Source organism: Ambystoma mexicanum, chromosome 7q (assembly GCF_040938575.1).
Source record: "Ambystoma mexicanum isolate Mex_15411 chromosome 7q, UKY_AmexF1_1, whole genome shotgun sequence".
NCBI classification, from domain to species: Eukaryota; Metazoa; Chordata; class Amphibia; order Caudata; family Ambystomatidae; genus Ambystoma; species Ambystoma mexicanum.
In genome coordinates, this window is record NC_090941.1 from 530951234 (window position 1) to 530965847 (window position 14614).

At 48.0% G+C, this 14614-nt stretch overlaps 1 protein-coding gene across 3 annotated transcripts in view; it reads left to right on the plus strand.

Moving 5' to 3' along the window:
* AKAP11 (A-kinase anchoring protein 11) overlaps window positions 1-14614 on the plus strand; it is a 555220-nt gene that overhangs the window by 248758 nt on the left and 291848 nt on the right. The gene's annotated exons all lie outside the window — the stretch shown is intronic.

Consider the following 14614-nt stretch of genomic DNA (forward strand, 5'->3'; position numbering starts at 1 on the left):
CTCCCTAGAAGGGACATATTATGGAGTATGGCCATTTCCCTCTAAAGGTCTTTACTTTGTGTGAGTAGTGCTGTTGTGACTAGGCACCCACCATCATCCCCTGCACCCAACCCCTAATCACATGATTCTGGACCGGCAAAATGGTTTGTTGGTTTTTAGTGCTTTGCGGGTGGACATGGTGCGAATGGTCAGGACCCTCTTTCAGCTGGTGTCCCTGATTTCAGTGTCTGGCAGGCGTATGTGCTACGTGTTCCCTAGGCATCTCTGCAAGATGGCCATGTTCCTCTACTGTGCAGGGGGGAGCGCTGCTCCGCTGTTTTCCCGACTCGAGAACAGTCTCATGATTGGATGATCCAGTGTTCGTCACTTTGTGTTATTCTGATAGTGTCCATTTGTCATGGGACCAATACCCTCTCCATGGTACGGTGCCTGCTTGGTGACCCAAGCCCTTCTCGCAAGTAATTTTTCAAAGGACAGAAAGCAGTTAGGAGCATTAAGAATGTAAGTTGAAGAATGGTTGTTAATAGGTATTGGGTAGAGACAGAACTTGGAACATTTGTAGTGTATTTCTTTGCACCTAAAACTGGATCCTCTTTAATATTGTTTGTCAAATCCATGCTTTCGTGGAGGCAAACACTTAGTTGCCTGCCTCAAGCAGGCCTAATGAGCCTTTTGTCATGTAGCTGCTAACTGGCTTCGTATTGATCGTTGTGGAGAATGTCCCTGCAGCACTCAAAAGCATGAAGGTAGAACAAGACCATTACCTTTGCAGTTAACTTTAGTCCCACATCTGCCCCCTAACAAGGGAAGTTGAGGAATGGTGCTGTCAGCCAATTGGTAGGGTGTAGGCTCACTAGCATGTAAGTAGAGGAATCTGAATAAGAAAAGACACAGTGGTAAAAATGTTTTTTGAATGGATTGTGTCCTCCCATGTATTCCTCATCTTTGATATATCAAAGTCTGCTTGCAGCTTGCTTTTTTGTTTTTGCATAAAGTTGAACGTCGTGCTGCGGCGAGTCATGGCCCTCGACGGCCTCCGTTGCGTTCCTCGCTGTGACGTTGACCCTGGTATATGAAACACTCGCAGTGACCGTTACGTCAGTTCTGTTTTTTCCGCATGCTTCTGAGCAATCGCCTCCGTGAAATTTCTGTGTTTTACTTCAAAATTCGAGATTTACTTGACATGTCCTCAAAACCGAAGAGCAGGAATTAAACGGTGTACAGACTGTGGAGCGAAAATGTCCATAACGGACATGCACGTGTCTGTGTGTGGTTTTTGGGGATAGGCTACAAGGTGGATGACTGTGGTTTGTGTGAATCCATGACAGTCAAGGTGTTTCGGGAAAGGAAGTTGACGCTTCAGGCAGGTAAGCCCTCCCCGAAATCCCTGTCCAAGAGAAAATGGTCCTCCGACTCAAGGGATGTATCCCACGAAAAAAAGCGCCAAAAACATTGAAGACGATCGAGATTGCAACACTCGTCATGGTCTCTCTCAAAGAGTCAGGAAAATGAAGCCACCCCTCAGCGTCTAAAAAGACCAGTAGGAAGTCTTGTGTGTCTCCTCCCCGCACCCCGAACAGCCCGGAAAGAGAGACTCCTCTGCATAAGTCGAAAGGAGTCTTCTTCAACACACAAGATATAGCCATCAACTTCCTCCCCGGAGGATAAGGACTCAGGCCTTCATCTCCGTTCTCGAAGCTTTCATTAAAGTTGTCGAAACCGTCATATACTGGGCCTGAGCCATCGAGGCATGTAATCAAATTAAAAGCAGCGAAGCATTTAAAGCCATCGACTTCAATGCCCTCTGCGCCATAGGGGAATCGTATGCCTTTGAAGACTTTAAAGCCATCTATTGACTTGACAAAGTCTTTCAAACCCTTACCTCGACCAGATTTATTTAAATCTATGGGCTCCATATTCGAGGAGGAATACCAAGTTCCCTTTGGGTATGAGTTTGGTACACCCAATGTCCCAGAGGAACATATATCCCCAGAATTTAAAATGTAAAATCTGTTAGAGATACTTAAAGAGACCAGCAGTTGGGAGACATCTCCTGAAACTGAGTTTGGGAACCCAGAGGTAGTTGGATATGCAGATCCATCCTGTAGATCTGTAATCAGTAAAGTTTCTTAATATCTAGGAGGGTCAAAACGCCCTGCAATTGTGGAGAATTATGACCTCAATAATATTTTAGATAGTGGACCAATAAAGTAAGCTGTACTACCTTTTCACGCCGCTTTAAGGGTGAGAGTAATGGAAAATTGTCTGAAGCTATATTCAATTCCTCCTGTCAATAGGCTATTGACAAAGAAGTGCAGAACAACTTCTATAGAGCCTGCCTTCCTCAGCAGGCACCCAACACAAGAAAGTCTTGTGGTTCAGGCAGCAACGATTTCTTTGAGGTTGTCCGCTTATCCTTAATTCCTGCAGACCAGGACGATAGGAAGGTTTATTCATTGGGGAAAAGAATGTTCAGTGCAGGAAGCAGAGCCCTAAAATCGGCCAATGCTACAAGTGCCTTAGCAAAGTGCAAACACGCCCTTAGGGGTGTGGCTGCCCTTGCCGCAGACCATACACCAGAAGGAGAGGAAAGAGATGGGTTTTTAAACCTAATTCAAGATGGAAAGGATGCCATAAGGCAATCTTTAGTCTAGTCTGGTTACAGTGGATTCCGTGACTAGGTCTATGGCTGTTAGTACTGTTCTGAGACGCATGGCATGGCTCAGATTGTCAGGAATTTTGGCGGATGTCCATACACGTTTGCTTGACATGCCATTTGATGGAACTTCTCGGTTCGGTGAAAAGGCTGACAAACAGTTTGGAGAAGCTGCAGGCTTCAAGAGCAGCAGCTAAATCTTTTGGGGCGGCAATCGGACAACCAGGCCAACCCTCAGGACAAGGGTGTAGAGGACCCACTTTTCGTTTCTATTCTTCCATCTCTAAAAGGAAGAGGACACTTATCACAAAGGGGTCAGAAAAGGGCTCCTCATGGAGCCAGAGGCATAGGGGTAGAACCCCCCCCTCCTCCCCCCTGTGCTACACCCACAGAATTACCCTCTGCTGCAACTGGAGCAGCAAAATGACTTTTTCAGCCACCAATCTGTGGTAGGAGGCAGACTGTCGCAACATCTCTCAAGTTGGCGAAGCATACCTTTGGATGCATCGGTGCTCCGAACGGTAGCCAACAGTTACTGCCTCCCATTTCTAAAAAAAAGAAAATCTATTTCCCCACAAAATCCAAATCTACCTTGTTTCCAGATCCGCTCCTTCAACAGGAGATGCTCATCCTGTTGCAGAAAGGTGCAATAGATCTGGTACCGGCAGCGGAGAGAAACCAGGGTTGGTACTCTTCCTACTTCTTAATACCCAACGAGGACGGAGCAGTGCGACCCATCTTAGACTTGAGATGCTTGAACAAGTTCCTCAGGAAGGACAAGTTCAAGATGGAAAGTCTTTCGCAGATCCTTCAAGCCCTTCGACTGCAGGATTGGTTGGTGTCATTGGACCTTTAGAATGCTTACTTTCATGTGCCCATACATCAGAAGCACAGAAAGTACCTGAGGTTCACGGCTGATGGTTCTCCTTATCAGTTTCGGGTTCTGCCATTCGGGCTCACCTCAGCCCCGATGGTCTTCACCAAGCTTTTGGCAGTGGTGGCAGCAAGTATAAGAAGCGAGGGGATTCACATCTACCCCTACCTGGGCGATTGGTTGATCTAGTCTTGTTCTCTGGAACAGTCTCACAGACATTTCAATCACTCCTGCCACTTCCTCCACGAATTGGGCATCTCCTTGAACTTCAGGAAGGCCCATTTGACACCTTCACAGTAGATTCCATTTTATGGAGCCGTCCTGGACTCAGCATTGGGAAAAGCTTTGCCACCCAGGTAGAGGGCTCAACATCTCTCACAGATAGTCCAAAGATTTCAGGGTGCTCAACATCTCCTGGCCTTCGACTTCCTAAGGTTGCTCGGCCTCATGGCATCCTGCATTTTCCTGGTGCCGAAGCCCGCCTGAAAATGTGATCCCTTCAGTGGGCTCTCAGATCTCAGTGGTCTCAATTCCCCGGCAGAATGACTGACCTTCTTCAGGTCCCGACAAACGTCGCTCAGGATCGCCTGTGGTGGACCAGCCGAGAGAATGTGATGAGAGGAGAACTCTTTTGGCAACCATGGCCGGAGATGACAGTTGTGATAGACGCCTCCTTCACAGGATGGGAAGCGCACATGAAGGATCTTTCAGTAAGCGGACACTGGTCTCAGTCTTTAGTCCAGACTCCATATCAACCTTTTGGAGCTGAGGGCAATCAGATTAGCTCTGATGTCCTTCCTGCCCTCTATACAGTGGAGAAGTGTCCTGATAATGATGGACAACACAGTTGGCATGTACTACCTCTACACAAGAGGGGGCGTAGGGTCACTGCCCCTATGCAATGAGGCAATGCAGCTTTGTTTTTGGGCACTCGGAGAAGGAATCTCTCTTCTGGCAGTTCATCTAGCTGGAGAAGAAAACACGGTCACAGTCACTCTGAACAGGCAGAGTACGATCTCAGGAAAGTAGCTCAGGAAATCCTTCTGGAGATCCACACCCTTTGGGGAACCCCTCAAGTGGATATGTTAGCGATCAGTGTCAACAGGAAGTGCGAGCAGTTCTGTTCCAGGGAATTTTCCCCAAGAGGAGCGGTAGGGGACACGTTCCTAGTGGACTGGTAGTTTCCACTGCTGTACATGTTTCCTCCAGTCCCTGTCATTTCTCATGTAATAAGGAGGTTGAGGAAGTTTGGGAAAACTATGCTCCTGATTGTTCCGGATTGGGCCAGGAGAACGTGGTACTGAGACCTTCTAGAGATGGCCATCTGCCCTCTAATGCTTCTTCATCAAAAAGAGGACCTACTGTCGCAGGAGGGAGGTTGCATTCTTCACCCAGAAATCAGGACTCTCAACCTTCACGCCTGATGTCTGAAAGGGTGAGATATAAGGATTGGGACCTTCTGGAAGACGTGATGGAGGTGCTGCTTTCGGCTAGAAGACCAGCACTTAAATCCCTATACCGTTGCTGTTGGAATACGTTTCACAGCTGGCGCAGGAAAAAGAAACTTGATACTTTCACATGTAAACTTCCCACTGTTTATCTTTCTTGCTTCCTTCATGGTGCCAACATGGGACTTGAACTTAGCTTTGAAATGTCTTATGGGAGCTCCTTTCGAGCCCTTACATTCATGTCCAATAAGGATGCTTACAATAAAGGTAGCCTTTTTGGTAGTTTACAGATCCGCCCAGAGGGTAAGCGGGCTACAAGCCCCGTCTTCAAAGCCTCCTTTCATGTCCCTTTTCAAGGACACTGTTGTTTTAAGAGTTCGAACATCTTTTCTTCCGAAAAAGTAGTGTTGGAGTTTCATCTTTCACTATGTATAGTGTTACCAACTTTTTATCCTCCTCCTCACCCATCAAAAGAGGAGGATAGACTCCATCGTCTGGACCCTAGAAAGGTATTAAGTTACTACATTTCACAGACAGCTAATGTTTGTCAGGATGACCAACTTTGCTTTGGATATTCAGAACAAAGATTAGGTTTAGCGGTTACAAAGCAAACAATTTCCAGATGGATTGTCATGTGTATAACCGAATAATACTCTCTGGCAGGCAAAAATGTGCCCGAAGGTTTGAGGGCGCATTCAACTAGAGGGGTGGATGCTTCATCGGCTCTAGAAAGAGGAGTGTCAGTGCAGGACATCTGCAGAGCAACAACCTGGTCGTCCCTTCCTACTTTGAATAGACTCTTTATTAGGATAGGAGGCCAAATTTGGCAAAGCCATCCTCCATTACATTAACAAATAGAAATTCTCAGCACCCTCCTCTTCACACAAACTGCTATGGGAGTGTATCAAAGATGATGAATATGTGGGAGGACACAATCCATTCGAAGAACAAGTTACTTACCCGTGGTAACGTTCTTTCAAATGGATGTTCCTCCCTCGTATTCCTCATCGCCCTCCCATCCTTCCCCTCTTGCTTGCCTAGAATTTCTGTGTCTTTCATCCTCCTTTCTCGCAACGTCAAGAATGTCTCCTCCTATGGTACAGCATGCAAATTAAAGGAGGAAAAAACTAGAACTGAGACATTGGTATACGAAGCGCATACGCTTCGTATACCAGAGTCGCCGTCACGGCAAAGGACAGACCGGGGGACTGGCGAGGGCCATGAATCGATGACGCTCGACCCTATTGTGATGCTGGAAATGCATCGGAGGGACAGGGACTCCTTATCCTTGTCCCTTACTGCTTTTTATCGTGTGTTCTGTCGTGTTTTCCGCGCAGGAGTTCATGTGGGACTCCCGGCGGTGCAGCTCTCTTTTGGTTTGGTGAACAGACCCATGGGGATACCCTTATGGCACCCATGGGTGGGGGTACAACCCTCTGCCCCTAGTGTATGTTTTTGGGCACCTGTGTGTGACCCACAGAGCAGGGTACGGGCTGGTGGCAGCTCCTTGCTGAAATGACTGGTGCCCTGAGCGGCCTCCATTTTGGGATGCCCAGGCCCTGTCATTGGAATCGGTAGATTCCTGATGGAGACAAAATTGCACCCATGGCCTCTTGCCTTCCATCACCTGTTACCTTGATTTTCCCGAAGTCCCGGGAAGCCCTGCCTCTGTCCCTTCCCCCTGACTGGCTGTTGGGTGGAAGTTCCATATATTGTAGTGTGGGGAAGTGCCGACCAGACTGGCTGGAGCCTTCTCAACGACCATATGTTGTGGGTACGCCTGTGGGTGGGACCTGGGTGAATGGAGTGTGTGACGAATATGCATTCTATGTTGTGGGTGTCTAGTCTCTGGTGTTTGACACAATGACTGAAACAGCCCTGCCCGAAACCAGTATGAATGCAGTGTGGAGTGTTGAATGGCTGGGTACTTGTCCCAATACACAATACACATAACTTGTTGTGAGTGTCTGGAGAGAAGTGAATGGCCTGAATGCATTGTGTGCCTGATTGGCTGCCTGCCTGCATGAATGCCCTTAGTCGTGATTGGATGCTTGAGTGTGACCAAGCGGAATGAATGGGAGATCAACAGTATATCTGGGGACCTCTCACTGCTAGGAATCGTGTTCAGAAGCCACTACGACGAGTAACTGGAGTAACTGAAGCTTGACCTTGAAGCCCTGCTGGATGAGAAGAATCGCTGTTGCTCTCCTTCACAATCTGAAAGCTGCTGTGTCTCCAAGAACTGACCCAGAGAGGACCTGGTAAGGCGTCCTCTTCCTGAGCTACGAGGGACCATCGTGCACCAGCTGACCTTTGCCAAAGCTCCCTGGTAGACAGACCTACGACAGGCTGCCGACCGTAGACGAGGACTGCTGCGGAATCCCAAAGAGAAGTGCCCGGACTGTTGTCCGCCACTGTCGACTACCGTCGTCCTCGACTGGAGCCGCTGTGCTCCCGTTTGCCTAAGAACTTTGTTTGATCCAAGGACACTCTCGTCTGCATCGCCACCTGCGGAGACTGTTCTCCGTCGGACGTTCGATGACCCATGACTCCTGCCTTAAAGGGAGGGCATTTAAGAAGGGCCGTCGATTTCCCACCGACAAACGCTACAATTCCAGGTACATTGGGGCTGTAGAACAATTGTAGAGGGAAAATTAGACTCATAGAACAATAGAACAATTTATGAACTGGGCTTGTGATACATCTTTGCTTTACAGGTTGCCCAGGTGGGGGGGATCTCCACACAGAACTGTGTCTAGATAGCAGGACCGGTATTCTGCCAATTGTTCAACCATCTTGCTTTCCTTCCTCTCTCTACTGCTGGTTTCCTCTGTATTTGATCTGTGTGACATTCTTACAGTATGCACTTTAATGAGATCTGATAAATATTTGTGATACCACCTCAGAACTTTATATATTTACCATTATTGATTTTCTGAGCACAAAGGGAGTTATTGTGATAGTGTACATAACCTTGAATATTAATTATATAAAGACTGTGTTTTAATTAATACAGTGTGTGGACATTCCTTTGTGGGGGCTTGGGGACTACACCGTACTTAAGAACCAGCCTGCATCACCTCCTGAGAAGCTAGGCCTTGATTGCTCGACCACGTACCAATAATAGATAATCTTGGCTGGGGTCCTCTGTGCCTCTCCTCTGCCATATAGAGAGCAGAAGTACAGACCCCCCCCTCCAGTCTTTACACCTATGAAAAAAGAAATCCGAAGCAAGCTTCAAGCAGACTTGGATATATCAAAGATGAGGACTACGTGGGAGGAACATCCAGTCGAAAGAACGGAACCACAGGTAAGTAACTTGTTCTGATCAGAGAAATCCATCTTTTTATCCTCTCAATAGATGGAAGGGAACCCACCTTTGTGTAACAGGTTGAAGCAGTAGCAGTCTCTCTCCAGATTGAGTAAAGTTACATTCTGGTAATCAAGCTCGTGAATCTGGTTCCTCAGATTTGTGCTATACGGCCTGTTTTACTTGAATCCACTGGAACAAAAAAGCATGAAAAATTGTAAATTGCTAAAGGCATGCCATGTCTGTGTCAAGTAGCTTACTTTGCCACACTGAGGATGCAGCCGCCCTCCTGGGCAGCTCATTGGTTGGCAATTTAAGGGATTTGCCACGTTTTTCTGGATTTTAATCTGCAGGTACCTGGTGATTTTAATCTGCATGGACATGGCTGCTTCGAGGCAAAGGCTGATTCTATAGATGTTTGGTATTACAGTCAATTTTCTCTCTGGACGTGTGGCGCTATCTCTCTCTTAGTCTGTCTCTTATGTCAGATCCCACCGCACAGTGAGAGGACCTAGCAAGGTGCCTTGATTGCACCTCCAAGAATTATAGACCCTAGCTGTGGTTCACTGCGACTGGGGGGAGCCTTTTTCAGTGTGAGAGAGGACAGGGAGCAGGGGATATGTTTCATGATATGGATGTGTAGTTCGAGGTTGAGGCACCGTAAATGAAAACATACAATATTTTGTGAGCTGTTAAGCTTATTATTTCTTTTTGTTTAAAAAAATGTTTATTTAACGTACTGTGGGTACAGAAAGGAATATAAATGACAGGCACAGTTCAGACAATCCTGACGACAAAAAACTATGTGGTACAATTATAGCACAAGGCAAAACAAGACCCAACTTCCACCGCCCACACCCACCCCACAAACAGTATCAACTCATTCACCACGCCAAAGCTCAAATAGCATTACAATGATGAAAAGTGTTGCAACAGAGGAGGCTTAGCAACAATTGCAGGATAATTCTCTGCGAAATCAATAAATTGGCTCCAAATAGAGATATATTTGCCATACCAACGTTCACACAACGCCATAATTTTGTCAGCAACCAGAATTTCCCATATCTTTGCCCACCATATTTAGAACACCAGGCTTAATCTCCAAGTTCAAAACCCTCTGCATTGTCCACAAGGCCGTCTGGGACCTTGGGACAAAATACCTTCAACTCTCTCTTCCTAAATATCTTCCTTCTCGAGCTCTTCGCTCATCTGCCTCCAACTCCCTCAGGGTCAGCCGCTTCTCCAAACGAGTTGGGGGCAGATCTCTCTCCGCTGCAGGGGCCTCCCTCTGGAACAGCCTTCCTGTCTCTGTGAAACTTGAGGAGAACCATCTCCGGTTCCGGAAGCACCTCAAAACCTTCCTCTTTGCCTCCGCTTTCTCTCCCCCTCTCCCCTGCTAAAATTACTGAAACTGCACTGAATCTGCAACTGGGCCACTCACCGTTCTCGATCCTTGGCCCAGCCACTCTCCCCTGCACTGCCTCCCAGGCAACCCCTGCACTGCGGGACTGTGCCTGTATCCCTACAGCCCCCCTTCCCAGCACTTGTCTGCACTTACCTCGCACTTGCCACCAGCTGGCCCTTGTTATTTATCCTGTATGCTAATAACCCTGTACCGCACTTTCCCCTCTCCCTTTCCCCCTTGCACTTTTCCCTTCCCCTCTACCCTTGCACTTGCGTGATCTGAATGACACCTGGCCTAGTAGGATCGTTGTCTGTCTCCCCTTGTTCCCCCCCTGCCTCATCGCGCCTTGAAACACCTGTGTATAGGCGCGTTACAAATACCATATCATATCACACTGAATCTGTTGGTTGTCTTCATGACCATCAGTCTGGCTTCAGAGCTGCCAGAAGCACAGAAACTGCTCTCCTGAACATCTGTGAAGACCTGCTCTCCAACCTTGACTCGAACACCCCCTGCGTCCGCATCTTGCTTGATCTCTCTTCTGCCTTTGACACTGTCAACCATACCATCCTGCTCAACCGTCTCCGTGATAACCTGGGTATCACTGGTCTGGTCCTGGCGTGGCTGACTTCTTTCCTCTCCGACCGACCCTGCCAGGTCCAACTTGGATCCTTCCTCTCCGCTATCTTTTTCTTTACCTTTGGTGTCCCCCAGGGTTCTAACCTCTCTCCCTTGCTGTTCAACCAATACCTGGAACTCCTTGCCCACTGCATTGCCGCTCTATGCCCCAACTTTCATTGCTATGCAGATGGCACCCAGCTCATTTTCAGGCTACCCTCGGCCTCCTCCTCTCCTTCGCTCATCTCTGACTGTCTGTCTGCTATCCAGGAGTGGTGTGCCGCCAATGAACTCTGCCTTAATGCCAGTAAGACTGAGATTCTCCTCATCAGCACACCCGCTCCTTCCATCCCTGTAGCTCTCTGGCCAGTCTCTCTTGGCCCTCTCCCTGCTCCCACCTGCAAGGCTAAAAACCTCTGGGTCATCTTCAACTCCGCACTCTCCTTCTCTCCTCACATCTCTGACGTCCCTAAGAAGTCACACTACCAGCTGCACCTCCTCAGCGGTATTCTTCGTTTCCTCTCCTTCCCCCAGAAGCTCACGGTCTCCAGAGCTCTGGTTCTCTAGGCTGGACTATTGTAACAGCCTCTTTCTAAATCTGCCTGCTTCTACTCTCCGCCCTCTGCAACTTATCCAGAACAGGACTGCGAGACTTGTCCTTGGCCTCAAGCCCAGGGATCGTATCTCTCCATGACTGAAATCTCTGCACTGGCTCCCAGTGGCTGCGAGGATTAAGTTCAAAACCCTCTGCATCGTTCACAAGGCCTTCTGGGGCCTGGGGCTGCAATACCTTCAACTCTCTGTACCTAAATATCTTCCTTCTCGAACTCTTCACTCATCCACCTCCAACTCCCTCAGGGTCAGTCGCTTCTACAAGCAACAAGTTGGTGGTAGATTTCTTTCTTCGGCTGGTGCCTCCCTCTGGAACAGCCTCCCTGCCTCCCTTAAAGTTGAGGAGAACCATCTGCGGTTCCGGAAGCACCTCAAAAACTTTCTCTTTGCTTCTGCCTTTTCTCCTCCTCTCCTCTGCTGACCTCCTTGCTGTAACTGGAACTGCACTGGCTACCTGGACACTCTCCGATCTCGGGCGCGGGTCCTTCCCCCACCAGCGTCAGACACCTGCACTTCCCACCTGGCATCCCCCGCACTTGGGGACTGTTCTGTATCCCTACAGTCCCCCTACCAGCCCTTGACACCTGATGCCCGCACTTACCCATGCACTTGCCACATGCTGGCCATTTATTTACTTATTGTTATCATCTTTCCCATGTACTGCACTGTCCCTTCCCCCTTCCCACACACTTGCGCGATCTGAATGACACCTGGCCTAGTAGGATCGTTGTCCGTCGTCCCTTTGGTCCCCTCCCTTGCCTCGTCGCGCCTTGAAACACTTGTGTATAGGCGCGTTATAAATGCCATATCATATCATATCATCAACATACTTCCAGTTTCGGCAATGCTCAGTTTCACTGCCAGGAGAACATGCCCAAATAGAGTGGTCATTGAGCCAGTAAGAGGGAACAGTCCAGTACCCATATCACCCAGGACTACCACCCGTGGGTCCATAGGGATTGATAGCCCTGTAATGTCCTTTATTTTAGAGAGCACTTCCTTCCAGAAGAGGCCCATCTATGTACACGACCAGACAATATGAAAAAGAGAACCCACAGCATCACAACCCTACCAACAAGCAGCAGAATAATCTCTAACAATGTGGTGCAACCTTTCCGGAGTGAGATACCATCTGTAACTAGATCTATAGGAACATTCCCTGTCTGTGACACATCTGGAAGATTTAAGCATCCTACCCCATACTCTCAGCCACGCCTCATCCTCAATGGGCCCTCCTAGTTCAACTTCCCATTTAGCCATGTACGGTAGGCGCACAAAAAGGTCCCCTGTGTACAATAACTTGTATAGCTTCGAGATCTTTCCCTGTTACAAACCCCCTTGTAATGTTAACTCAAGGGCAGAGATTGGCCCCCTGCTTTGTGAGTGGGTGGGAAGCCCAATGCTGCAACTGCACACAGCAGAACCGTTCAGTTTCCGGCAAAGTAAAGACGCGTTTATATTCATCAAACGTTATTGGGCGGGTATCTTTGTAAAGCTGATACAGGTTCGACAATCCACCCACTTCCCAAAGTTCACCCGGTCATTGCCAGGCAGGAAACCTGGATTGTCCCATGCAGGTGTAAGGGGCCCTATCCCCATAGATACACTGCACCTGCGGAGAGCCTTTACATGTAATAGAGTGTGCATTTAGGTGTTGCTAACAGAGCGAATACCCTCCCCTGCACCAGATATCTCTTCTCCATATAAGGCAGCTGAGTCAGGCTGTTCGCCGACTGGGCTTGCTCAATTAATTTCCACTTTGGTTGTAAACTGGCCTCACCCCACCCAAGTAAAGACATGAGAAAGCTTTGCGGCTAGGTTATAGTGGAAGACATCGGGGAACCCCCAGGCTACCCACCCGCCTTCCTGGATATCCTTGCATGCTTGTTCCCCAGATACATTTTAAAGCTTACCTCTGAAGTGTGCGGGGATTCGAGTCGGGGATCCTCACTGACAATGGCAAACACAGGTAAAGCAGTCAGGTGGGGGTGGGGGGTTCAGGTTCATTTTGACTGCTGCAATCCAACCAAACCAAGATATCTCTTTGCGTCCCCACCTGAAGCTTATTTGTTTATCATCAAACCATGGAGGCGGTGAAATTTGCAGGTGTATCTACTCTCATTAAATCTTTTGCCACATCACTATCCACGTCTTTTTGTAAATATACTGAGGCATGTTTTTTCTTTTCTAGCATTACGCAGGCTACCAACAGCTGTTTGCAGCCTGCTGGTGTTTCCTTCTTCCCACACCTTACTTTACAGCACAGGGAAGGGGCAGTAGAATAATATTATACTTCTGTTCCTTGACTCTGATGTATAGATGGCTCATATCTTTGACATCCCATCGGCCAGGACATTTCACTTGATTTCTGTTCACAGTATTTATTTAGGGGAGGGGCAGCTGCCCCTCATACTCCTGTTCTAATGCTCGCACTTTAACCACCAACTCCCACACTCTCCATCATGCCACGCCCCTATAAAATACAGCGAAAAATGTATAGACATGTCCTTTCATCAAATGCTGTGAAAGGGCTGCAGTGGGTTGAGGGGGAATGTGATGGGTATATCTTTTTTTCTTGGAACACTTGTCTGCCCTACGGATCCCTAGAGACTCAGCATTTATTAGTGGAAGGAATGCTGCCTGACGTTGGGGGTCAAGATAGTTTCTTGAGGTCCAGTTTTATTTTTAATTTTTTTGTTACACTTTGCCTGATATCTGGCCCCCTCACCACCAGGCCTGGGGTGGGATTGGGCACTATGTATCAGCAGACCCCTTCCTAAGAACTGCTGACAATAGAATGTGTGGATTAGGGCAATGAAGATAACCAGAGTTCTTGCAGATTCCTGGCTGCCTCTCTGGAGGTATCATGCGGGCAGCTTTGATGGCCAGAATCAGGAGACCAATGAGCATGCATGATTTTCAAAAGGTTTATTGCCCATTTTGATTCAAAAATACCTATTTATTCCCTTATTCTGTGATACTCAATCCTACTCTATAAATGAAGGTAACAAAGGGTGCTAGCCAGTCTGTCAAGATGGCTTTTAATTTGGCTTTGGTCAAACAGAAATCAAGCCCTCTGTCCACAAATCCTATTGTAACCTAATTTCTCTCCCTACTGCTTCAAAGAAAATACAGAAAAAAAACCTAGGCATACCCAAGGGAAAGGGAAGCTGCTGACTTCTGACACCCATCCTTGTGTCCCTTTTCCAAAGGCTCTTCCTTATGTTCACAGTCCAAAACACACAGTTTGTGTACGGCTTGGGTGCTGTCCCAGGGTTCCAGCCTGGTCTCTTTGGTTCTCATTGAAACTTGTCTCAGTCCTTCTCCCTTTGGGGAGACTTTCGTGTTTCCCTCTTTCCCACTTTAGGGCTCTTTCATTCTCTTGCCCTCAGTGCCCTCTGGGGCTCGCTCTTGCTTATTTCACACTCAAGCCTCCTCGTTTCTTTCGCTCACACTGTGCTTCTTTGTCTTGATTCCACATTCTCGGGCTTCTTGCTGTTTCTCCTGCCACTACGGGGCTCATTAGCTTTTTCCCCACACTGGGGCTTCTTTCGTTGTCTCTCTCCAATCTTTGGCTTCTTGGTTTCTCCCACATCAGGGCTTTCTTCGATTCCTCTCCCCAGTCTGGGGTTTTGCAGTTTCTTCCCCACACCAGTGTTTCTCCCTTTGGCCTTGCCACCCGCCTCCTGCT